General features: G+C 38.8%; 1 protein-coding gene and 1 pseudogene across 7 annotated transcripts in view; one reads left to right on the top strand and one right to left on the bottom strand.

The window, feature by feature from the left end:
• The window catches only part of GUCY1A2 (guanylate cyclase 1 soluble subunit alpha 2), a 425,713-nt gene that overhangs the window by 162,456 nt on the left and 236,880 nt on the right, over positions 1–26,377 (top strand). The gene's annotated exons all lie outside the window — the stretch shown is intronic.
• Positions 1,469–3,202, bottom strand: LOC144305514 (protein dpy-30 homolog; annotated as a pseudogene).

Raw genomic sequence — 26,377 nt, 5'->3', positions numbered from 1 at the left:
AGTTTTCATTTCTACCAACAGTGCACTAGTTTCTTTTTCTCCACATCCTCGCCAACACTTGTTTCTTGTATTTTTTTTATCCTAGGCTTCCTTTTTTTTTATTTTTTTATTTATTTATGATAGAGAGAGAGAGAGGTAGAGACACAGGCAGAGGGAGAAGCAGGCTCCATGCACCAGGAGCCCGACGTGGGATTCCATCCCGGGTCTCCAGGATCGCGCCCCCGGCCAAAGGCAGGCGCCAAACCGCTGCGCCACCCCCCAGGGATCCCTATCCTAGCCTTTCTAACAGCTGTGAGGTGACATTTCATTGTTTCGATTTGCATTTCTCTGATAACTAGTGATGTTGGGCATCTTTTTGTGTACTTATTGGCTATCTGTATGCTTTGGGAAATGTCTATTCAGATCTTCTGACCATTTTTTAATCAGATTGTTGTTTAATTTTGCTATTGAGTTGTATGAGTTCTTCATATGTTTTGGATATTAGCACCTTATCAGATATAGCATTTGTAATTGTATTCTCCCATTCAGTAGGTTGCCTTATTTTGTTTTTCATTTCTTTTGCTGTCCACCATCTTTTTAGTTTGATATTGTCCCACTTGATTATTTTTGTTTTTGTTGCTTTTGCTTTTGATGGCATTGCCAAGACCTAGTTTAAGGAGCTTATATCCCATGTTTTCTTCTAGGAGTTTTATGGTTTCAAATCTTAAGTTCAAGTCTTTATTTTGAGTTAATTTTTGTGTATTGCATAAGATGGTGGCCTAGTTTTATTCTTTTTTGCATATTGTTGTCCAGTTTTTCCAACACCATTTTTAAAAAGATTTTATTTATTTATTCATGAGAGACACAGAGAGAGAAGCAGAGACACAGACAGAGGGAGAAGCAGGCTCCATGCAGGGAGCCTGATGTGGGACTCGATCTGGGGTCTCCAGGATCACGCCCTGGGCTGAAGGTGGCGCTAAACCGCTGAGCCACTGGGGCTGCCTTCCAGCACCATTTTTAAGAGATTGTCCTTTCCACATTGTACATTCTTGGCTTTTTTTTTTTTTTTTATCGTAAATTAATTGACCATGTATGTGCGGTTGTATTTCTGGGCTCTTTATTTTCTGTCCCATTGATTTACATGTCTGTTTTTATGCCAATACTGCTAATACGCACTGTTTTAATTACTATAGCTTTTTTTTAGACATTTGAACAGCTCACTTTGAAGGTCATTTTAAAGACAAAGTTAAACACAATCTGAGAAAAATTGCACAGAATACACTAAGTTAGTATGGCGATTAAATGAAAACAGAGGAAATAGATTTTCTTCTGCAGTTCTGGAAATAATTTCTTTTGTCCTGAAGGTTCTTACACTTCCAAAAAGGGGAAAAATCATGGCAGTTAAAGCTCCCTCTTAATCATATAAATCATATAAATCTCCTTCCTACAGTAGGAACCAAATTTTTCTGTTCTTACCGATAAGTCAGTTTCAATCTTCAAATTGTGCCTTGTTTTTTGAAAGATAGGATGCTAGAAATTCAATGGGACTTGGTGGTGTTTCTTTTGCAAGTACAGCAAGTCCCTCTAATAAAAATAGGCATAACTGTCTGATTCAGGTAGACACAAGTTGGCAGATTGGAGATCCACTCTCTGTGTTTTGATGGCCTTTGTCATTGCCTTTTTTGTTTTGTTTTGTTATTGTTTTAATTGAGTTGGATTTATTCCAGAGAAGCCAGCTTGTAGGAGGCGGGGCATGGGATCTGGCTTTCATTTGTTTGTTTGTTTGTTTTTTATAAATTTATTTTTATTGGTGTTCAATTTGCCAACATATAGAATGACACCCAGTGCTCATCCCGTCAAGTGCCCCCCTCAGTGCCCGTCACCCATTCACCCTCACCCCCCGCCCACCTCCCCTTCCACCACCCCTAGTTTGTTTCCCAGAGTTAGGATTCTTTCATGTTTTGTCTCCGTTTCTGATATTTCCCACTTATTTTTTCTCCTTTCTCCTTTATTCCCTTTCACTATTTTTTATATTCCCCAAATGAATGAGAACATATAATGTTTGTCCTTCTCTGATTGACTTATTTCACTCAGCATAATACCCTCCAGGTCCATCCACGTTGAAGCAAAAGTTGGGTATTTGTCATTTCTAATGGCTGAGGAATATTCCATTGTATACATAAACCACATCTTCTTTATCCATTCATCTTTCGATGGACACCGAGGCTCCTTCCACAGTTTGGCCATTGTGGACATTGCTGCTATAAACATCGGGGTGCAGGTGTCCCAGCGTTTCATTGCATCTGTATCTTTGGGGTAAATCCCCAGCAGTACAATTGCTGGGTCCTAGGGCAGGTCTGTTTTTAACTCTTTGAGGAACCTCCACACAGTTTTCCAGAGTGGCTGCACCAGTTCACATTCCCACCAACAGTGCAAGAGGGTTCCCCTTTCTCCACATCCTCTCCAACATTTGTGGTTTCCTGCCTTGTTAATTTGCCCCATTCTCACTGGCGTGAGGTGGTATCTCATTGTGGTTTTGATTTGTATTTCCCTGATGGCAAGTGATGCAGAGCATTTTCTCATATGCATGTTGGCCATGTCTATGTCTTCCTCTGTGAGATTTCTGTTCATGTCTTTTGCCCATTTCATGATTGGATTGTTTGTTTCTTTGCTGTTGAGTTTAAGAAGTTCTTTATAGATCTTGGAAACTAGCCCTTTATCTGATACGTCATTTGCAAATATCTTCTCCCATTCTGTAGGTTGTCTTTGAGTTTTGTTGACTGTATCCTTTGCCGTGCAAAAGCTTCTTATCTTGATGAAGCCCCAATAGTTCATTTTTGCTTTTGTTTCTTTTGCCTTCGTGGATGTATCTTGCAAGAAGTTACTGTGGCCAAGTTCAAAAAGGGTGTTGCCTGTGTTCTCCTCTAGGATTTTGAGGGAATCTTGTCTCACATTTAGATCTTTCATCCATTTTGAGTTTATCTTTGTGTATGGTGCAAGAGAGTGGTCTAGTTTCATTCTTCTGCATGTGGATGTCCAATTTTCCCAGCACCATTTATTGAAGAGAGACTGTCTTTTTTCCAGTGGATAGTCTTTCCTCCTTTGTCGAATATTAGTTCACCATCTCATTGCCTCTTATCCTCTCAACATTGTCCCAAGACTGTAATCAGAGAGGGTTTTCTATAGCCTGTATCTGTCCCTCCATCATCTGCTCTGGCTCCATGGCAGACCCTGCAAACAAATCCCTAGAAACCAGTCTTGGAAAACAAGAACTGTGAGGAACCCAGAAGATTTTAACATGAAGATGCCAGAATGGAGTCCAGCCCAGTTCCCAACCTTGCCCTTCACCACTACCTGGGCACAAGAGCACCTGGAGCAGTAGAAGAGCATAGTGGGATGGTCCAAGACCAGGTGCCTACATCGGCCCTGGAAGCTCCATAGTAGATCCCAGAACCTAGAGTAAGTGGGAATTTGGGTGGGGGGGGGAGCTGATTACCTGCACCCAAGTGGCTTGTTTATAAAAGCCCTGTCCCACAGTGCCACCAACTCTTAATTACTACAGCTTTGTAGTATAGAGTTGAAAACCAGAGAGTGTGATGCCTCCAGCTTTGTTCTTTTTCAAGATTTCTTTGGCTGCTTGGGTCTTTTTTGGTTCCATACAATATTTAGGATTGTTTGTCCTGTTTCTGTGAAAAATACCATTGGAATTTTGACAGGGGTTGCATTGAGTTTGTAGATTGTTGTAACTATTAATTCTTCCAATTCATTAGCACAGAATATCTTTCCATTTGAGTCCTCTTTAATTTCTTTCTTTAATGTCTGGTAGTTTGTAATATGCCAGGCTTTCACCTTCTTGTTTAAATTTATTCCTAGGTATTCTTTTTGATTGCAATTTTAAATGGAATTGTTTTCTTGATTTCTCTTTCTGAGAATTCGTTACTAGTGTAAAGAAAAACATAGATTTATGTGCATTGATTATGTATCCTGCAACTTAACTGAATTTATTAGTTCTGACAGTTTTTGGATGGAATCTTTAGGGTTTTCTATTGTATAATATCATGTCATCTGCAAATAGTGAGAGTTTTACTTCTTTAGTATTTGAAATTCAGTTCTACCACCTAATCCCTAGGATTTTAGCATGTATCTCCTAAGGACAAGATTCATCTACACAGCCATAATACCATTATCAAACACCCAAAAATTGACTCTGAGAGTGTATTACCTACAGTATAATTCATATACAAATTTCCCCAATTGCCTCCAAAATTTTAAGTTTAATTCTCCTCCTAGGATCTAGTTGAGCATATGGTATATTTGGTTTTCATGTTTTTTAGCCAGCTTTATTCAAAATAGACTCTCACTACTGTTTTTATGACTTTAACATATTTTCAAAAGTTCTGTGATCTGAGTTTTTCTGGTGTTTTCTCTTGAATGTGATAAGCTAATAGGTACTTTTTGTTTGTTTTTTAATTATCACAAAGTTTTATTTCCTTAGAGCCAATTGATGGCATTATCTGAATGTATTAAAACCACAGAAGACATTTTTTGTTTATTTAAAATTTATTTTTATTTGAATTCCAGTATTATTAACAGACAGATAATATTAGGTTCAGGTGTACAATACAGTGATACAACACTTACATACATCACCCACCCATACATCACTTCCTAATCCCTGTCATATATTTCACCTATCCCTCAACACCTCCCCTCTGGTAACCATCAGTGTGTTCTCTATAGTTAAGAGTCTGTTTCTTGGCTTGTCTGTCTGTCTGTCTGTCTCTCTTTTCGGGTTAAAGGTATTGGATAGGCAATATTGTGTACCTCCTATTGTATCACACCAAGAGGCACATAATATCAGTTTATCCCATTCTTTGTAATGCTAACTTAGATCACTTGGTTAAGGTTTTGGATACTATATCTCTCCATTGAAAAGGTAACTTTTATTTGGTAATTAACAAGTTCTTTGTATGGCGACACTCTGAACCATGTGAACATATCCCGTTCTCCAACAAACTTTCACTCAGTGGATTTAATATTCATTAATGATGCTCACCTGAATCCGTTATTATGTTGGCTGTGGTATAATGGCAGTTTTCTAATTCTGCCTCTTAGTCTTTTAAGCATAACTATGACCTCAGTAAAAAGTATTTCTGACTGCCCTGAATATGCTGAGCTGCTTCTTTTTTCTGTCTAGTGAATTATAATGAGATCCTCTTTTTTTTTTAAAGATTTTATTTATTTATTCATGAGAGACAGAGAGAGAGAGAGAGAGAGAGAGAGGCAGAGACAAAGGCAGAGGAAGAAGCAGACTCCATGCAGGGAGCCCGACGTGGGACTCGATCCTGGGTCTCCAGGATCACGCCCTGGGCTGAAGGCAGGTGCTAAACCGCTGAGCCACCCAGGCTGCCCTAATGAGATCCTCTTGATAGAAAAGATATACATGTTAGATGTCTGATGGACACCAAGAACACAGATAAAAATGTACCTATATTAACTTGCACTCGAACTTCCATTATGAGAGAGGAATTCAAGCACATGTACATTATCTTTAAGGAAAACAAAGACAACCCACATAACATGTTTTTCTTTGGTGCTAAGACTTGGATTTGTCTTCCTGCAAGTAAAAAGTAAAGAAATACCCAGTTCCAAATAGTAAAGCCATTCCACAAGATAAGGGGGAGGGGGGTAATGCACTAAGGACTCAGAAATTTACTCATTTCAGGAAAATGGAAAGAGTATTTGAGAAAACATCTGCCCCTAGTTTTGTTTTGTTTTGTTTTGTTTTACTTGTTTGTTATGTTGGTTTTGTTTGGCTCTCTTAAATAAGAAGAGAACATTGCATCCATGAAACATGAGCAAGCTGCTTTCTCATTTACTTGGTCTGGTGTGGACCCTGGACACTTCATGTCTCTCCAGGTGATGTTAACATGTGGCCAGGATTGAGAACTTGTAGGGGAATAAGAAATAACTCCAGTTTTAAAGATGGGTAGAAGTTGGACACGTAGAAATTGAGGGAGGTCTGTCCAAATGAAGGTAGGAGCATGAACAATGGTGAAACACCTGATGGCAAATATTGGCTCTTCTTCTTCCTATCTGAACCCTTTTTCTTTGGCATGTTTACCTGGAAGGTAACCTGAAAGATGATGAAATAAGGTTCACTCATTTGAAAGGCTCAGGCAGAAGGATTGCTGTGATTGTGTTATCTAGAGAAGATAAAGGTACTGTTCTTGATAATGTCCTGCAGCTTATCCTTTGTAGCACAGCAGAGCCTGTCATCTCAGTCCTGGTAGGCCCATTCACAGAAGGATGTTACACTCTTTCCTGGGTTTGCCAGGATATTAAGCAAAACTCAGTTTATTAAAAATGTGTTCTGACACGGCAATGATATTGTAAAAGAGCAAAAAAGTCCAAGCTTGTTTTTCATTTTTCTGCTTTAGCCAGAGGTTTGAAAACTGGATTTCAAGCTTGTAAATACTGGTTATGAGACACAAGAAACAGAATGTAAATATTTTGAAGGGATATTAATCAAAAGCAGTGAGTCACATATAGTGGATGAAAAGCCTAAAACCAACTGTATCAGGGCTTCAGATCAGAGTAAGTTTCAATTTTGGTATCAACTGAAAATGGCCAAATGGAAGATGAATATGAATAAATATTGATAATACAAACTATTGAGTTTCTCTGATGATAAATGTTTCTTGGGCTTTGCACATATTCGTAATGTAAAAATACATATATTATGTAAAAAGTTAGAAAGAAACCCTTTGGAAATATTTCCTGTTCCTCTAATATATTTTTGGAAAAGCACAAGTTTTAGAGAATCAGATAAGCAAAATAGCAGACAGTACAGGGTCCTGAGGCTAAGAATATTTATGCCCACATATTTCAGAATACAGAGGAAAAGTAATGCCAGCCAAACTTGAAATATAAGCACTATTTTTTCTTTGCATTTTAAAACATTACCTAGAATAATACCTATGCTTATAAGTTACCTTGAATGCCTACCAACAGGATTACAAGATGGTGACTCAGTGCTACACCCCATTCCTTAGAGAGTTCTCAGTGCCCCCAGATGAGTCTGATCATTCTGGGACTCAACAACTCATGTAAAAATGAGTAGTTAGATCTCACCATTTCCAAAATACCATGACACTCAAAAATAGAAATAAGAAAAAGAAAATAAAAAAGTCAGAGTCAGTAAAGTGGTAAGACTGTCTGTGGTGTCAGGACCTGAATTCTAGTTGTGTCTCTGTCAACAACTAGCTATGACTAGTTGGCCAAAATAAATCGTCTTACCTCTTGATGTCACTTGCAATGTGAGCATGAGGCTGGTATTTTAGTAATTCATAAATGTTTAGAGAAATAGTCATTTTCCCCCCGAAACAAAATCTTTTTCTTTAAGATTTTATTTATTTATTCATGAGAAACACAAAGAGGAGAGAGACAGAGGCAGAGACACAGGCAGAGGGAGAAGCAGGCTCCATGCAGGGAGCCCGACGTGGGACTCGATCCTGGGACTCCAGGATCACACCCTGGGCTGAAGGCAGCACTAAACCGCTGAGCCACCCGGACTGCCCCCTGAAATAAAATCTTATTTGGAATCATAATATATAAAACGGTTGAGAGTAAAGATGTTAGGAGAAGAAGTCATTTCTCCTAGCCTCCCCCATACTTCTGAGACCTACTTGGAGGGGCAACCACAGACACTGGAGGGTGTTGACACTGAGTGTGGTCTAGAAGCAGCAGCAGCAGCAGCTGATTGGAGATGTAGCACCTCAAAGCTAGTTAGGAAGGGGGAATCTGAAGTCCCTGCTGGGCTTACTGAATCAGAGACTCTGTATTCTAATGGGTATACCAGTAATATGTTTCACAGTAAAGTTTGAGAAGCCCATCTCTAGAGATTCCTGAAAGTATATTTGAAAACTAACTACTGGACTAGTTAACCCACAGGGATTAATGGTACTTTTTTTGCCCCTTGATATACCACATTGACCAGTCCTCAGCTGGAAGCCCACTGGGCAAGAACAACAAGTAGTGGTGGAAGCAATGCCATTTGTAGAGTCTTGGAATCAAGAATGAATAGTTGTATTTTATTTCACAGACAGTCCAGTGCTCTGTCTATTCTACAACATTGTTTCAAGGAGGAACTATGTAATGGTCTTTATGTATGTTAGTCTATGAGTCAAGGGTCCAGCAGAAACTTAATGATATACTCAACTAAGATAATTGGCAAGTCTTTCTAATAGAAGGGGTATTTACAGAGTTGTGCACAGGGTTAAGAGAACCAATAAGGGATTATGAAGTATGCAGGGACTAGTCATGGTGGGGACCATTGGCACTCCTAATCTTGATGGAGCAAGGAAAGGAAAAGTACCTTTCAAGAAGAGCCCATTACAGGAGCTCTTGCCTTAGGTGGAAGGATACAACCACTGCCAAACAACACACCAGCATGGGTCAAACCAAAAGAATAAATAAACTACACTTTTTCTCCTCTCTTGCTCACCTCCTGGTGGCTACCATGGGTCAAACCCAACTGGAAACCAGAGTGCAACTGGAGAGCCAATTGATGAAGTCCATATAAATCATCCTTTTGGGGCACAGTGCAAGGTACAGAAGGTTAGTGAGTGATTCTGGAGAACACAGAATAGCCAACACAGTAGCCAAGATGGTTGGATTTATAAATAGGATAATAGGAAATAAAGTTTTAAAGGAAAGATTTATTTTATTTGTTTGCATATATATTTATACACAGATATGTATATGAATGTATGTTATATATTGTGTAACACATGTAACATGAATGTATATCAAAGAACAAGAAGAATTTTCTAGGAAAAAGTGAGATGTAGCAGAATGTGTGCTTTGAAGAAGTATTTTTATCCTTCTGTGAAAATTTTAAAAACCAGAATAATGTTGATCTGTATTTATTTAATGTATGCTCTTTGATAGATACAATTAAAGACACTCATGTTCAAAACATGGACCCCATCCATGTTAAAAGCAAAACAAAAAAATACATCTAGAATATACATATGGTATATATTTAGTTGCATTTATTCAGCCAATATTTTTTAAGCACCTACTGAATACCAAACAGTATCTTTGTGACTAAAGTTTACAAGATGGGTCAAAAATGATATTGTCCCTATCCACATAGAATTTAAAATCTCATTGGGAAGGTTATTTATGGTTATGGTTCAAGTGAGATGAAAAGAGAAATATTATTTGGGACTTTATAACAGATACACCTGACTGAATGTAGATCCAGAGGAGGAAATCTTGAGGCACTTAAGATCTGAAATAGAAATAGGAATACAGCCGGGTAATAAAAGGTAGTAATGGTGAAGGGAAGTTGAGGGAAGCAGAGGAGGTGAGAATGTGTGTGGGTGCTGATGGGAAGGCAGTTGGGGTGCTCCAGCCGGAGCAGATCATAAGTTCAGAAAGCATAGAGAAAAAGAGATTATGCAATATTTAATAAACTGAAGAGAATCTCTTATATGTGGTGCAGAGAGCAAGGCAGCATGGTACTATAAAGCCATGTGAGTTATTGATTATTTCAATTATTGAATCGGTTGATTAAATGGGAAAATTATGAATATAAGATCTTGGACTTACTATTACCACTTCAGCTAAAACTTGAATTAATTGTCCCCTGAAGTTTTTCTGAACAATAAGGCCAGAAGGCACTTTTTGTAAAACTTCCCCCAAGTTTAAGATTTTCCTTTAATGTAGGAAAAATAGTTGAATTGTTCCAAATTTTCTGTCATATTTTGCTGTACATCAAGCTAATATATCTTTCTAAAGGAAATTTATGACAGTGTTCTTTATTAACAACCTTCTGAAGATAGAACCATTTTTTAAAATTTTTTATTTATTTATGAGAGAGAGAGAGAGAGAGAGGAAGAGGGAGAAGCAGGCTCCATGCAGGGAACCCGACATGGGACTTGACTGTGGGTCTCCAGGATCACGCCCTGGGCTGAAGGCGGCACTAAACTGCTGAGCCACCCAGGCTGCCCAGAACAGTGTTTAATTGGTTATTGCCAAAGTAGGATGAAAAATGTATCATAGGATCAGGTTAACAGCAAGTACATTTAATACGTCTGTGTGTGTGTGTTTTATGCTTATTGTTGAAAATTCTTTTCTTTTTCAACTAAGCATAGACTATATTATTTTATTTTGTGAGAACGTGGGACCTTTTTTTGTAATTTATTTTTTATTGGTGTTCAATTTACCAACATACAGAATAAACCCCAGTGCCCGTCACCCATCCACTCCCACCCACCGCCCTCCTCCCCTTCTACCACCGTAGTTCATTTCCCAGAGTTAGCAGTCTTTACGTTCTGTCTCCCTTTCTGATATTTCCCCACATTTCTTCTCCCTTCCCTTATATTCCCTTCCACTATTATTTATATTCCTAACATGAATGAGAACATATAATGCTTGTCCTTCTCCGACTGACTTACTTCACTCAGCATAATACCCTCCAGTTCCATCCACGTTGAAGCAAATGGTGGGTATTTCTCATTTATAATGGCTGAGTAATATTCCATTGTATACATAAACCACATCTTCTTTATCCATTCATCTTTCGATGGACACCGAGGCTCCTTCCACAGTTTGGCTATTGTGTCCATTGCTGCTATAAACATCAGGGTGCAGGTGTCCCGGCGTTTCATTTCATCTGTATCTGTATTTACTGCTGGTAAATCCCCAGCAGTACAATTCCTGGGTCATAGGGCAGGTCTATTTTTAACTCTTTGAGGAACCTCCACACAGTTTTCCAGAGTGGCTGCACCAGTTCACATTCCCACCAACAGTTCAAGAGGGTTCCCTTTTCTCCGCATCCTCTCCAACATTTGTTGTTTCCTGCCTTGTTAATTTTCCCCATTCTCACTGGTGTGAGGTGGTATCTCATTGTGGTTTTGATTTGTATTTCCCTGATGGCAAGTGACGCAGAGCATTTTCTCATGTGCGTGTTGGCCATGTGTATGTCTTCCTCTGTGGGATTTCTGTTCATGTCTTTTGCCCATTTCATGATTGGATTGTTTGTTTCTTTGCTGTTGAGTTTAATAAGTTCTTTATAGATCTTGGAAACTAGCCCTTTATCTGATACGTCATTTGCAAATATCTTCTCCCATTCTGTAGGTTGTCTTTTAGTTTTGTTGACTGTATCCTTTGCTGTGCAAAAGCTTCTTATCTTGATGAAGTCCCAAGTACTTCCAGTACTATGTTGAATAGCAGTGGTGAGAGTGGACACCCCTGTCTTGTTCCTGATCTTAGGGGAAAGGCTCCCAGTGCTTCCCCATTGAGAATGATATTTGCTGTGGGCTTTTTGTAGATGGCTTTTAAGATGTTGAGGAATGTTCCCTCTATCCCTACACTCTGAAGAGTTTTGATCAGAAATGGATGCTGTATTTTGTCAAATGCTTTCTCTGCATCTAATGAGAGGATCATATGGTTCCTGGTTTTTCTCTTGCTGATATGATGAATCACATTGATTGTTTTACGGGTGTTGAACCAGCCTTGTGTCCCGGGGATAAATCCTACTTGGTCATGGTGAATAATTTTCTTAATGTACTGTTGGATCCTATTGGCCAGTATCTTGTTGAGAATTTTTGCATCCATGTTCATCAGGGATATTGGTCTATAATTCTCCTTTTTGGTGGGGTCTTTGTCTGGTTTTGGAATTAAGGTGATGCTGGCCTCATAGAACGAATTTGGAAGTACTCCATCTCTTTCTATCTTTCCAAACAGCTTTAGGAGAATAGGTATGGTTTCTTCTTTAAACGTTTGATAGAGTTCCCCTGGGAAGCCATCTGGCCCTGGACTCTTGTGTCTTGGGAGGGTTTTGATGACTGCTTCAATTTCCTCCCTGGTTATTGGCCTGTTCAGGTTTTCTATTTCTTCATGTTCCAGTTTTGGTAGTTTGTGGCTTTCCAGGAATGTGTCCATTTCTTCTAGATTGCCTAATTATTGGCGTGTAGCTGTTCATAATATGTTTTTAAAATCGTTTGTATTTCCTTGGTGTTGGTAGTGATCTCTCCTTTCTCATTCATGATTGTATTAATTTGAGTTTTCTCTCTCTTCTTTTTAATAAGGCTGGCTAATGGTTTATCTATGTTATTAATTCTTTCAAAGAACCAACTCCTGGTTTTGTTGATCTGTTCCACAGTTCTTCTGGTCTCGATTTCGTTGAGTTCTGCTTGAATCTTTATTAACTCTCTTCTTCTGATGGGTGTAGGATCTATCTGCTGTTTTTTTTCTAGCTCCTTTATGTGTAAGGTTAGCTTTTGTATTCGAGTTCTTTCCAGTTTTTGGATGGATGCTTGTATTGATGTATTTCCCCCTTAGGACTGCTTTTGCTGCATCCTAAAGATTTTGAACGGTTGTATCTTCATTCTCATTAGTTTCCATGAATCTTTTTAATTCTTCCTTAATTTCCTGGTTGACCCTTTCATCTTTTAGCAGGATGGTCCTTAACCTCCATGTGTTTGAGGTCCTTCCAAACTTCTTGTTGTGGTTTAGTTCTAATTTCAAGGCATTATGGTCTGAGAATATGCAGGGGAGGATCCCAATTTTTGGTATCAGTTCAGACCCGATTTGTGACCCAGTATGTGATCTATTCTGGAGAAAGTTCCATGTGCACTTGAGAAGAATGTGTATTCAGTTGCATTTGGATGTAATGTCCTGTAGATATCTGTGAAATCCATCTGGTCCAGTGTATCATTTAAAGCTCTCGTTTCTTTGGAGATGTTTGCTTAGAAGACCTATCGAGGGTAGAAAGAGCTAGATTGAAGTCACCAAGTATAAGTGTATTATTATATAAGTATTTCTTCACTTTGGTTATTAATTGATTGATATATTTGGCAGCTCCCACATTCGGGGCATATATATTGATGATTGTTAAGTCCTCTTGTTGGATAGATCCTTTAAGTATGAGATAGTGTCCCTCTTCATCTCTCACTATAGTCTTCAGGGTAAATTTTAGTTTATCTGATATAAGGATGGCTGCCCCTGCTTTCTTTTGAGGACCATTTGAATGGTAAATGGTTCTCCAATCTTTTATTTTCAGGCTGTCGGTGTCCTTCTGTCTAAAATGAGTCTCTTGGAGACAGCAAATAGATGGGTCCTGCTTTTTTATCCAGTCTGAAACCCTGCGCCTTTTGATGGGGTCATTAAGCCCGTTCACGTTCAGAGTTACTATTGAGAGGTATGAGTTTAGTGTCATCATGATATCTATTCAGTCCTTGTTTTTGTGGATTGTTCCACTGAACTTCTTCTTAAAGGGGAATTTTACGAGTCCCCCTTAAAATTGACTTCCCCTGGAACTTGTCCGTCTAGCTGGTCTTCTGGGGGAGGGGCCTGTTGTGCAGATTTTCAGGTGTGAGCACTTGGGGGAGCTGCTGTGCCCCTGCCTGGTGCAGGGCTCAGTGGGGGTTGTTTACCCCGTGAGGCCCCAGGAGGAACAGCCCCAGTGGCGGGGCCAGCCCTGGAGCCCTGGATTCAGCCCCCGCAGGAACTCCGGAGCTCTTGGTCTGCAGGGCCTGGAGGCTCCGGGGTGGGGCCGCTGATCTGCTCAGCTCGGGGCAGGAGCGTCCTTGCTGTCCTGGGCCCTCCCGGCCTCTGCCTGTCCCGGGGGAGGCCGGATCCTGGGCTGTGTCCCGGCGCCCTGTGCTCCGGGGTCTGCGCTGGTGGATTCGCGCTCCCGGGCCGCGCAGCCCCCTCCGCGGAGCCGCCCCCGAGCCCCCCCGAGCTGCTCCGGGTCCCCCGTGCGCGCTGCAGCCCTTAGGGAGCTCGGCGCAGTCTCCCGGGGCGCAGGTGTCTGTTAGTGTCCCCGGGAGCCCGAGGGCATCCCCGCCCTCCTGGGTCCTGCTCCAACTCCCTGCGAGCCCCTTTCTGCCCGGGAAGGTCGGTGCAGCTCCTGCGTCTCCGGGACGGGGCTCTCCTGTCCTGGGGACACTCGCCCCGGCCTCCGCCCGGCTCCTCTCGGGGCCCCTCCCCCTTGGAGGCCTTTGTTTCTTTATTTCTTTTTCCCCGTCTTCCTACCTGATAGAAGCGCGAACTCTTCTCACTGTAGCCTTCCAGCTGGTCTCTCTTTAAATCTCAGGCCGAATTCGTAGATTTTCAGGATGATTTGAAGGTTATCTAGGTAATTTGGTGGAGACAAGTGATTTGGAGACCCTGCTCTTCCGCCATCTTGCCCCTCCCCCCGAAAATTCTTAATTCTTGGGCAGCCCGGGTGGCTCAATGGTTTAGCACCACCTTCAGCCCAGGGCGTGATCCTGGAGACCCGGGATCGAGTCCCACGTCGGGCTCCCTGCATGGAGCCTGCTTCTCCCTCTGCCTGTGTCTCTGCCTCTCTCTCTCATGAATAAATAAATAAAATCTTTTTTAAAAATCTTAATTCTCTTTATTAGTTAATAGCACTCACCTTCAGATTCCTTCATCAGGTACCTCAGGCCCTTGATGCGTCTATAACAATGCAGTCACTTTGCCTTCTGAAGAAGATAACCTTATGGCCAATGTGTATTTCTCTGAATGCTAGCCAACTGAAAAGGACATAGAGTCTCCCTTGTGCTAGAACCATCTATGCAGACACTATATTTCATAAAAATATTTATTATAAAAATCCATCATAAGAGCAGTCAGAAGTGTTGCAGATCCTGCCAGTCATCTTTTTCCTCTTACTTTTCCAGTTGTTTTCTTTCACCACTAGAGTAGTTCTGATGGATTCTAACACAGGAAAATAAATAATGCAATCAATAACACTTTATTTCTTCCAATACCAAGGCTGTCATTGTTGGTGTAGATGAGAGGTAATATATTATTCTCAGACACATGAATCTATGCGTGGATAGGCATGACTGAACAAATTATTTCTTCCTCCTCCTCTTCATCTGCTTTCTCCTCCTTTCTCCTCATCTTCTTCCTTCTCTTCTTCCTCTTCCTCCTTTTCTTCCTTCTTCTTCTTCACTATTCTGTGATTTTAAATTTATTTGCAAAGTTATGAAACACCAGCAAAATCTAGTTTTACAACATTTCTGTCACCCCAGAAAAGTCCTCCATGCCCACCAAAATCAATTCCCAATGCCACCAGCACCTGGAAACCATGAATCTACTTTGTAGCACTATAGATTTTTCTATTCTGGATATTTCATATAAAGGGATTTGCACAATATGTGGCCTTTTGTGCCTGGTTTCTCTAGTCAGCTTAATGTTTTTGAGGTTCATCCATGTTGTAATGGATATCACTGCTTTGTTCCTTTTTATGACTGAATAATATTCCATTATATGGATAGACCTCATTTTGTTTATCCATTCTCTAGTTTATGGAAATTTGTGTGGTTTCCACTTTTTGACCATGATTAATAATTCTACTGTGACCATTTGTGTATGGGTTTTTGTGTAGACATGTTTTCAGTTCTCTTGGATCTTTGCCTAGGAGTAGAGTAGCTGGGTCATAAGTAACTCCTCTTAACCATTTGGAAAACTGCCCAGTGTGGCTGCACCATTTCACATTCCCACTAGCAATGTATGATGGTCTCAATTTCTCCACAGAAGGAATTATTTCTCAACCAGGTTATGCTGTCATATTTTTCAAAACCCTTATGGATTCAGTGGCTCATTTTAAATTATTTTAACGCAGATGCTTTTCCCATAATGTAGAGGACAGGAAAAGTTGTATATAATTTGTTCTGATCTTGCCAAATGTGGAATTTCTCTAATACATAGTTTATAATAGATTAGACCATTTACTCATGGTGTCTGTTTGCTTATAAAGATGGAATCTTATTGGCCATTAGTTGCTAGCTAAATATAAATATGAACATATAATTATAAATGTATACACATAATCTATATAGTTTGCAAATATTGTTCCCTCTCCTATTATTCCTGAAATTTTGCTTATTTCAGAGATGTTTTCCATTTCATTCATTCATGCAATTATTTATTTTACAAATATTGAAACTCTATGTAAAGTCCTATACTAGGCTCTATTTTTAAAGGTTACTCTTAAATAGATCTTGTTTTCAACAAGCTTAGAGTTTAGTAGAGGGATAAGATGTGAAGAGTCATTGTCGGAGAGAATGTGCTAAGTCCCAAAAGAGAAGCTTGAGCAAAACCATACTGCTTCTGAGGTAAGAGAGGTTATCTCTACCTGAAAAGATAGAGTTGGAAGTCAGGAACAATTTCCAAAAGGAAGTGACATTTGGGAAGCATCTCTCATAAATAGGATAGAGCCATGGTAGGATTGGAAAAAAATCACATTTCTGTCTGTGAGTAAAGTATAAGCATAGCATATGTACTTAGAACAGAGTGGTTTGGTTTTGTCAGGAGGATAGTAGAGGTAAGGATGCAAAGTGTGGACTGAGACTAGATCCCGAGAAGGCTTGGAATGGGGTCTACAGGCAAATGACCAAAACCTTAAGTGCTCAACAGAAATAACAGAGAATACTCTGGAGATTATTTATTTATATACTGTTTATTTTACAAGAAAGAATTGCAAAGTAGCAGTGACTATAAGTTTACATGCCCTGGTTTTTCACTGTACTTTTCTCATTCATAATAATATACCTTTTTAAAAAATTTTTTATTTATCTATGATAGTCACAGAGAGAGAGAGAGAGAGAGAGAGAGAGAGAGAGAGAGAGAGGCAGAGGGAGAAGCAGGCTCCATGCACCGGGAGCCCGACGTGGGACTCAATCCCGGGTCTCCAGGATCGCACCCTGGGCCAAAGGCAGGCGCTAAACCGCTGCGCCACCCAGGGATCCCCAATAATATACCTTTTTTTATTACCTCTAATGTTTTCCATTACATCATTGTTTCTTAAGCTTATTCAGTAAAAACAAAACAAAACATCTTGTATGCTTGTAAAGAAGTAGCATATGACAATTTCTATAAATATTTCGTGTCCTATTTCATAGACAATATTTTTTTTTAGATTTACCTCCTTTTTGTTAACCATCTGTTTTTCCATCATAGACTAGCCTTCTGGGTTTGTTTTCCTTTTCTTTCAATAATACATTTTTGTGTGTTAGTTTATTGTTCATAAGCGCTGTTGACATATTTATCTCATTGGCATTTTTAAAATGTAGCTTTTTTTTAGTGCATCATTTTAGGATGACAGTATCTCTGAGTCCATTTGAAATATTGTCTCCGGTTCATATTGTGGCTGTCTCTCTGTCATTTGCAGGTAATCTTTTCTGCTACTCTTACGATCTTGGTCAAAACTGGGTATCCTGCAGGTTCATTACAATGTCTAATCCTGGATTTCCTCATATTTCTATTTCCTGGTGGATATTGTGGTTGGTGGTGTGGGTTGATATTTTCCATTTGTTCGGGAAGATTCACAGTCATTATTGTTACCAATATTACCTTTCATCCTTTTTCTCTATTCTCTCTTCCATGTACTCTGGTTAGAATTAGGTTAGATTTTTCACATTTTTTCTTACCTATCACTCAATCTGTCTTCCATATTTCCTACCTTTGTGTCTCTCCATGTGGCATGTCACAGGATTTTCAGATCTGTATTATGATTCTAGTTCACTGATTTTTTGGGGGTAGCATCTCATACTCTCTTTAGCCCATCTGCCTTTTGGTTTTGTTAAACTTCAACCATTATATTTTTCAATGATAAACCTATCTTCTTCTGTTATTAAACCTTCCTAGTTGGTTTTGGTCATCTCTCCCTGCCTGTTTGTGATGCTACCCTTTATTTCTTTAAACATTCCATACCTGTTTTGTCATGCTAACTCTGAGACATCAGTGTCTGAAGTCTTAAATCTATTTTTTGTTTCTTCCAAGTCTCATTTCTGGTGGTTCGTTTCCCTGAATGCTTTGTGATTGTTGAATTTTATCTTCTGTTTGATATTATTTTATCCTGAAGAAGAACTTGGAGCCTGAATGCAGTATGTGTTCCATATGAGAGAAGGTTTCTGTGTTTCCAAAGGGACCATGGGGGCTGTGCAGACCTGGGACCACTTGAACCCCTTTAAGGGTCTCTGGTACAATCTAAGCATCTCAGGCTCAGCTCCCCATCCCTACCTCTAATGCAAAACTAAGTCTACAGATCTTGGTGCCTGCGTTGGCGTTTACCCTCAAGCTACTCTTTCTTTAAGTTTGCACATATAGCTCATGGTTAAGATTTCAGCTCCAGATGATAGCTTTACTTTTGCTGAGGCCACTTGGAGCTTTATTTCACCTATTTAAAGCTCAGAAATGCTATAAAAATTATGTTTTGTACAGGATCTACTTTCTTTTTCTTTTCAAGATACTCTTGTTAGAGCCTCTAAATTGGCCTGTTGATGGAAGCCGAGTGATAGATTATTGTAACACAGGAGCAATATGGGAATTACCAAAATTCTTTGGTCAATATAAATAAGAAAAACAGGAATATTTGAAAACAAACAGACATTAATTTGGCATCTTGATTTGTTCAGTTTAGTTATCTATACCAATTCTTGCTAGTTTGTGCTTTTTGGATATTACCCAAAATATCGTATTAATAAAATACTTGAAGTGTTCCTGTTCTAAGAAGTAACTAGGCCATTAGGAGCCTAGGAGATTACTAGTGGATAGCTCTTCTTAAAATTTTTATTTTTCTTCTTTTCATATACTTTAGAATGTTCAAAGGAAGAGAAAAGGAGTTGGTCCATTAAGAAATCAGAGATCTGTGAAGTCAGACCAAAGATACCATTTGTCCATCCTTCCATTAGATAGTAAAATGATTATTTTCATATAAATTTATTTAATAATTTTATTATTATCTGTAGATTACCCACTATATGGCATGTACTATTCCATATGGTAGAAAACAAAGGAACAGTTAGAAGTCTCTGTACTTCTATTATCAGGACAGACATTAACAAGGAAGAGTAGGAAAATAGTATGACAGGATGGTAAGGGCTAGGGAGAACAATAAACATCACAAAAGGAATAAAATGTGGTAGGGCTAAAATAACAGATGGGTAGATGGTTCTACTGGTTCCGAGCACTTTACTAAAGAACCTTAGAATATGATATGATGTGTCACAGCTAGAACACTCTTATGGTCCAGTAAATAAGTTGGTGTTATGGGTGGAATTGTGTCCTTCAAAAAAATATGTCTTGGAAGGCTAGCCCCCAGTACCTCAGAATGTGACCGTATTTGGAGATAGAGTCCTTACAGAAGTAATTAAGTTAAAATGAGGTCATTAGGGTGGCCTTAATCCAGTATGACTGATGTCCTTATAAAAAGGGAAAACTTCAGACATAGAGATGTACATACACACAGAGAAAGAGAACACCATGTGAAGGTGAGGTCAAATGTTATAGGCCAAGGCACGACCAGAAGCTAGGAGAGAGGCATTTAGAGCAGCAGGGTCTCTTGATCGTGGACTTCTGGTTTCCAAAAGTTTCTGTTTCAGTTTCTGTTGTTCAAGCCATTCAAATTGGTGGTACTTTTAACAGGAGCCCTCACAAACCAGTGCAATCAGTAATTCATTGTAATTAAAGCTTAACAGCGTGTAGGACAATGAGAGATGACAAGCAAAAGGGTTGGAAAACTCCTGATAGCCTATTATGACCCAGGCAGTTTTTATTTAACAAATACGTAATGCTATTATATGCCAGTGACTATTCTGGGTGTTTTGTATTAGCCAATATGTATTCAAATAGCAATCCTGTTATTGAAGTTCATTCATTATTGCCATTTTACAGATGGGGAGTCACATTTTGGTCATGCTATCTACTTTCCATTTCCCAAGGAAAATGTTTGAACAAACATTACATGACCATGCAGAGATCCTTGGGCCTTGTATAGGAAGCTTTCTTGAGGGTTTCCCCACAACATGTGTAAACACACAATTTTTTGAAGTCCTGTTGTTGGTGCTAGTGAAAGGTTCAGGGAAAAGGCATACCCAAGACAAAGATACCCATGTTCTAGTCCCACTTCTGAGTTTCTTTAGCCACAGATCTTGGGCACATCACTTAGTTTTCTTCCATCTCCATCATTACACTTGCTCATATTAACTAAATAACTGCAAAATTAAATCAGAGGATAAATTTAAATTTAAAAATAAACAACAAAGAGAAAGTCTCCAACCCATAGTTTGCCCTGGAGATTTTTATTTTTAGAGGAAATATCTCCGCAATATCTCCCAAACAATGTATTAATTTATATACTCTTTGTAAATACTTAGATCTAAGAAATAATTTAGATTATTTACAGTATACTTGAGAGGTTTTGATATCTCAGTGGAATGAAAGATACACATGTAATTCAGTTTCAAAGAGATAAAGAATTGATAGCAAGTTATTTATGTTGGGTAAGTGTGAAACCAACCATATGTTAGTCCTTTATGCGAAGCTTTAGATTCAGAATTATACATTGAATTATGTTAATCTCAGGACTCTTCTAGTAATTCATTGATGGCCTAGAACCTTAAAGTGGGAGTGATATTAACTAGAATGATAAGGAATATAATCAGGTTGGATGGGAAAGAGCTATAATGGATTCTTTTCTCCAAGGTCACAGCATAGAGGGGATGCAACTCTAGACCACTTCTCAAGTGGGTGATGGAGTTGGGGGAAAGTGATCTTTGATCAAGACCCGGTGCTTAGTCAAGGTAAAGAAGGCTGTGATAATCATCAAATCCCACTCCCTCGACATAGTGAAGATGGATTTATTGCTCCCATGATACATCTGAGGGCAGGTTCGGTATCTGAGCAGCTGGGTTGCAAGAGAGAATTCTGAACCCAGGCTCCTTCTTATTCCACCATCTTGGACACATGTCCTCCATGCAGAGGAAAGAGGAGAGGGAGGACTGGAGAATCACATGACTAAGCTCACATTCCAGTGGTTATGACTCACTTGTATGGCCTTGACCTGACTAGACCCTTTTACTCTCTGCTTTGATCGGTCCGGACCTTCTTGCATGCCCTCAATGTGCCATGCTCTCTTTTCTATCTGGGCCTTTGAACTTGCCATCATTCACTGTGGAACACTTCCCTTGCCATATGCCAACAACTCCTGTGCTTTTCACTTTCATAAACAACCTCCAAGGCATGCTTCTTCAGTTGAATGCTATTATCTTGACAAGGAATTCATACGCATTGTTCATGTTCCTGGGGATGTTTACAAAGACGAATACTGATTATATGTATCTGAGAAATTTAGCCAATGCAAAGTCAACCTTCATTGTGATATTTTAATTATGGTAGTATTTTGTAATGATTTGTGAAGCTTTTTTTGATTGATGGGACGTAACTCATTGAAGTAGAAATCTACTACAGACATTTAAATTATTTGCTGTTTTTCTTACTGTTACTGAAAATGCTACAGTGAATAAAGGGATGTATTTTTAACCCATATCCTATGCCTATTCAATGCAGCTTCATAAAATATATTACCATCAGAGTTTCTTCAACATAATTGCATTATAATTTCTTATTTGATTATGTGTCTCTAGCACCAGCCAAATCATCATCATTGTCATAATGCTTAATAACAAGAGTAACAATAGTATAATAATAATCACTGAGTGCATGTATATTGGGTACTAGGTAAGGTTTTTTATGCATATTACCTCATTTAAACTTCACCCTAATGCTATTCCATTAAAATTGTTATTATTCCAGTCTTACAGATGAGGTTGCTATGGCCCTGAAGGGCCATGTGATGTGTCTGTGGTTACTCAGACAGCAAATGATGGAACTAGGCTCTAAACTCATATAATTTTTAGTTTCAAAGCTGTCACTCTTTTCATCCATCTCTCCACACTATGTATGGAAAGAACATTGGTCAGGGCTGTCAGGGCTCTCTAACTTACCTCTGTGTGATCTCTGGCACTCAGCCCTCCCTGGCCTCGGCTTCTCTAATTATAGTAGCCTTGATTGTGTACTCCTTCCAACATCAGAGAGCAAAATACAGCAATGTCTGTAGAAACATTTTAAAACTTGTACAATTCCAAGGGATGATTGAGAGATATTACTGGTCACAAATAGGCTTTATTTGTCAGGCAGACCTTGGCAAACGTTAAGGATGCACTTGGAAAACTCAAATCTCCAAATTGATAACAAAATAAACATTATTCTCTTAAAATGCAGTGGTGTGCCAATGGAAAAAAAATGTAAGGGACCCCCTTCACATCTTTAATGGTTCCACAAATATGGAGGAAAGTCATTCATAAAGTTGTCAAAACAAATACTGTCTAGAGTGTTTGTTGAAAGTTTTGTGATTCACCTTTGATGAAAGTATTTATGAGCTTGTTAATTTCCTAGCTCTGAGCCATTCCTGAATTTTCTGTTCCTCTCTGTTTTATTCAGAACATATCTTCTAGCTCTGAACTATCCACAGTGAGGCTGTGTATGCTGAGAGGTCTGGTTTGAGTCCTTGCCCTTTAACCAACTTGCCTGGCACCATTATGCAAAGTGTCCTCCCCATGCAACTTCTTCTTCATTTACATGTGTGAGATGGATGGATTGGGCAAAATGATATTTGAGGCAGTAGTTCCCAAGTCTAGTCAATTTTCAGAATCGCACAGAGGTCTTGTAAAAAAAAATCAATTTCTGAGCCCAACAACAGGGGGTTCTGATTCAGTACATTTGAGGCAGGCTCAAAATCCACAGTGAGATATCAGAAAGGGAGACAGAACATGAAGAGTCCTAACTCTGGGAAACGAACTAGGGGTGGTGGAAGGGGAGGAGGGCGGGGGGTGGGGGTGAATAGGTGACGAGCACTGAGGGGGGCACTTGACAGGATGAGCATTGTGTGTTATTCTATATGTTGGCAAATTGAACACCAATAAAAAATAAATTTATTATTAAAAAATAAATTAAAAAAAATCCACAGTGAGGTTGTCTAGTAGTTACCGAAGACTTCTTTGTGATGGATATTGTGCTCAACATGGCACATAGGACTTTTTGTAACATTACAACTGTTTGAGGTAAATACTATTCTTATACCCTTGATGACCTATGCCAAGTTTTTAATTGCTAGCTCATTCCTTATAGTCTCTAGGTCCTTGCTTATCTTTATGATTGTATCCTTACTTATACATACCTGGTGGCTCTATGTTCTGAACCTGACAACTGGCTGGTTTTGGAGCTCTAAATCTTGTGTTCATTGTTTCCATGCTTTTGTCCATTGCTTGAGCCTATTCATATTGACAGTCTGAAGACTCTAAACTGGGGAGGGGTTAGATGCCTGTGATTGAGGGCCACTCCAGCCTTCTCTGAGGGTGGAGCTTCAGCTTGAAGTGTGTAACCAGGGTCCCTAAGCGTGCACATGTTCCAGGTCTCAGAGTCACCTTACCCATGCCCTCTCCCCTTGGCTCTCAGGGAAGCCCAGCTTCTCTCTGACCCTCTCAGAGATCCAGCTCAACATCTTGCTTTTTTGTTGCTTGTTTCCTTTGTTTTCATTTGGTTGTTCCATTTTCTGATGTGTGTACGTGGGAGTGTCCTTACAAACCTCTCCTACCTCTTAAGAGATCACTGCCTCAACAGTATGTTTTCATCACGATCTACTTGTTCTGCAGCAGGAGGATCCCTCAGCTCTCCATAACCTGTCCATTCTTTCCTCTTTCTTTGTTTTTAAAATATGTATCTCCTCTGTTAAAATATAAGTTTCTTAAAGGCAGAGACCATGACTGTCTTAAACTCAATTCTATCTTTAGTACTGAGTAAAGTTCTTACATATAACACTTCTTCAAACCTTCTATGTGACATTGTCAAAAGCAAGAACATCTCTGTGACCCAAATACTAATTCATTTCTTACCACAAAGAAATGAAAAATTATACTTAGATCAAATGATGGATGGAATATCAGAACCATGAATTTACTAACACATCAGTGAGTAGCCATATGTGACTCTATGCAATGTAGTTTAAATTAATGAAAATCAAGTAAAACTTAAAATTTCATTCTTTGGTCACACTATTTTCCTAGTTATTTCTTTTAAATGTTTATGCAATTGAGACAAAATGGAAAACACTATTTCTATTACTAAAAATAGCCACCCTTGATCTTTCATTTGACCTCTGATTCACAAGAATGAAATGAGGAATGGGAGAACAAATATTTTAATATAAATGCAAAAAAAAAAAAAATTAATAATATAAATGCACACATACACATATAACTCACACATAAATAACATAGACTTGGATAATTGGAAGTTAGGGTTTGTTCTCTTTTTTTCTGAGGCCTTATCAGAATATTTTCATGTTAAATGGGCTGAGTCAGAATGGCTAACTTTTTTTATAATTCCCAATTCTTATTAATTTGTACTCTGTTACTATAAGGCAGCTTCCTTCATCCTTATGTAACAATGAGTTAGTGCTTTGTGCAGGATTATTTTTGTAATATATCCTGAAGAGAGTATAGAATTTCCTGTCATTGCAGAATATTTTAGTGGTTGTTTCAAATATTTACTACAGTGTTCTGAAGTGTAGTTTTATCAACTCATTATATAGAAATGTAACCAAAATCTCCCATGGGATGTATAAGTGGCCTTGTGGTGACAAAGGCACCCCAGAGGTGCAGACTATGTGTGTTAAAGTAAGGAAGACTTTCAGTGCTGTCCTTGAATGTGTGTGATTTACTGATTGTGTGAATGTGATGAAACAATAAAATCATCTGCGCTCTTTGGGAGAAAAGATAATCACTGCACACGAGTCTTAAAAACTGTGTATCAATTTAATATTCCTCACATCATGTGAAATTGTTAAATAAAAAAATGTATAAAGAATCAAAAAGCAAAACATAAGCCTTTTGCATTTAGAAAATTGCACAACAAAATATCAAAACATTCTCTGATGTACTTCTTTCAACTATGAAGCATAAACCTATTTCCTTTAAATATTGTATGAATCCTGCTGTGATTCAAAAAGAAAAGTGGCATCTAATCATGCAACATTAAATCGACTTTGTTATGTGGTTTACTGACTTATCTATCAAAACAGAATTCAAATCCATTTTTAGAATGAAGTTTTGATAATAAATTTATTTTTTATTGGTGTTCAATTTGCCAACATACAGAATACCACCCAGTGCTCATCCCATCAAGTGCCCCCCTCAGTGCCCGTCACCCATTCACCCTCACCCCCTGCCCTCCTCCCCTTCCACCATCCCTGGTTCGTTTCCCAGAGTTAGGAGTCTTTATGTTCTGTTTCCCTTTCTGATATTTCCCACCCATTTCTTCTCCCTTCCCTTCTATTCCCTTTCACTATTATTTATATTTCCCAAATGAATGAGAAATATAATGTTTGTCCTTCTCCGATTGACTTACTTCACTCAGCATAATACCCTCCAGTTCCATCAACGTTGAAGCAAATGGTGGGTATTTGTCGTTTCTAATGGCTGAGGAATATTCCATTGTATACATAGACCACATCTTCTTTATCCATTCATCTTTTGATGGACACCGAGGCTCCTTCCACAGTTTGGCTATTGTGGACATTGCTGCTAGAAACATCGGGGTGCAGGTGTCCTGACGTTTCACTGCATCTGAATCTTTGGGGTAAATCCCCAACAGTGCAATTGCTGGGTCGTAGGGCAGGTATATTTTTAACTCTTTGAGGAACCTCCACACAGTTTTCCAGAGTGGCTGCACCAGTTCACATTCCCACCAACAGTGCAGGAGGGTTCCCTTTTCTCCGCATCCTCTCCAACATTTGTGGTTTCCAGCCTTGTTAATTTTCCCCATTCTCACTGGTTTTGAGATTTCAAGAATAGCAATGAAATTAAGTATAAACACATGGCGGGGGGGGGGGGGGGAGGGGAAAGCAAGCACTTCTATGCTAAGATATAATGTCTGGAGGGTTATGTTTTTTTTTTTCTGATTCTATCAATAAACAGTATGAATTTTATTGTCTCATTTTAGCCTACAGATTAAGTATCATAATTAGCCTGAGATTTTAATATTCCCCCAGATACATATACCTTACAATTGTACCTTATAATTGTACATATACCTTACAATCGAATTTACTGTTTAATTTATTAAAATTGCAAAGATGTTCTGCTTAAATTCCTGCATATTTAAAGTGAGTAAAATAGTACTGATAGATTGTAGGTATTAAGTAAATATTTGTAAAACAGATGAATATATAAATAAATGAATGCTTTTAATTTCTGTTAAGTTCTATTTAGTGTACTTAAGAATTTTTATATTGCCTCTTTAAATAAGAATATTTAATGAGGGATTCTTTTTCAGAGAAAATCAAAACAAATTTTGCAGTTATAAAAAATTATAGCTATTATAAATGTAGATATTAGATTGGAATTTTAAGAAACTAATAGCCCTTTGGGAGAAAATTGGTTTTGTATCAAAACAGTATATTTCTCTGGATAATTATGGACTAAAAATCAAAACACAAACAAGTGAATGGTAAAAATAAACAAGCAAAGCAGGA

This window comes from Canis aureus, chromosome 3 (genome assembly GCF_053574225.1).
Source record: "Canis aureus isolate CA01 chromosome 3, VMU_Caureus_v.1.0, whole genome shotgun sequence".
Lineage (NCBI taxonomy): Eukaryota > Metazoa > Chordata > Mammalia > Carnivora > Canidae > Canis > Canis aureus.
This window is presented reverse-complemented; position numbering and strand designations above follow the sequence as displayed.